Source organism: Coffea eugenioides, chromosome 2 (assembly GCF_003713205.1).
Source record: "Coffea eugenioides isolate CCC68of chromosome 2, Ceug_1.0, whole genome shotgun sequence".
Lineage (NCBI taxonomy): Eukaryota > Viridiplantae > Streptophyta > Magnoliopsida > Gentianales > Rubiaceae > Coffea > Coffea eugenioides.
Genome location: NC_040036.1, coordinates 38,332,452 through 38,333,272, shown reverse-complemented (window position 1 = coordinate 38,333,272; position 821 = coordinate 38,332,452).

Sequence of the window (821 nt, the reverse complement as noted above, 5' to 3'; positions counted from 1 at the left end):
TATATCCCTTTTGCTTATAGGGTTAATTATAATTAATCCCCTTAAGATATACCTCATTTCTTAATTTACCCCCTAATCTTTAATTTTGCTCACTTAAACCCCTATAGGACAAAATTACGCTTCTATTATTTTGACTTTTTATTTACCTTTTTTCCTCTCTTTATTTCTTTTTCTCTTTCTTCTCTCTTTCATCCTTTCCAATAAAAAACTCCATCTCAACGGAAATTTTTATTTTGAGTTTATAATTGCATTTCTGGGTGAAAGTTTAAAAGGCATCAAAAACTAATTTTGACTTTTGTATGATGTCACGTGTCACAAATTTCAATTGATGAATATTAATCAGGTCACAATTTCATCTTATAATATTTTCTTGATAATAAAATGAGAAACTAGAAAGGAAAGAGGAAAAATCAAAATTAAAAGAATTGAAAGGCTAAAAAAAATTCTATTTTAGGAAAGTGATTTGAATATTTTTTTAATCATTTAAGGAGAAGATAAATCTCTGTAATTCCTCATTTTTAATTTCAATCATTAAGATGAGAATTTTTGTGGGAAAGAGGAAGAATTAAAAAAAAAAGAAGAAAGATGCATAGAAAATAAAAGAGCACAAAAGGGGAAAGGAAATAAAAATAAAAGAGAAAAATAAGAGTTTAGAATAATAGAGGGATAATTTTGTCCAATGGGGGATAAAGTGAGACAAAAAATGGTTAGGGGGTAAAATGGGAAATGAGATGTACTTTAAGGAGATTAATTGTGATTAACCCTTGCTTATGTGTCTTTCAAATTTATTTCCTCAATAACAAGGTAAACCACTATCATAT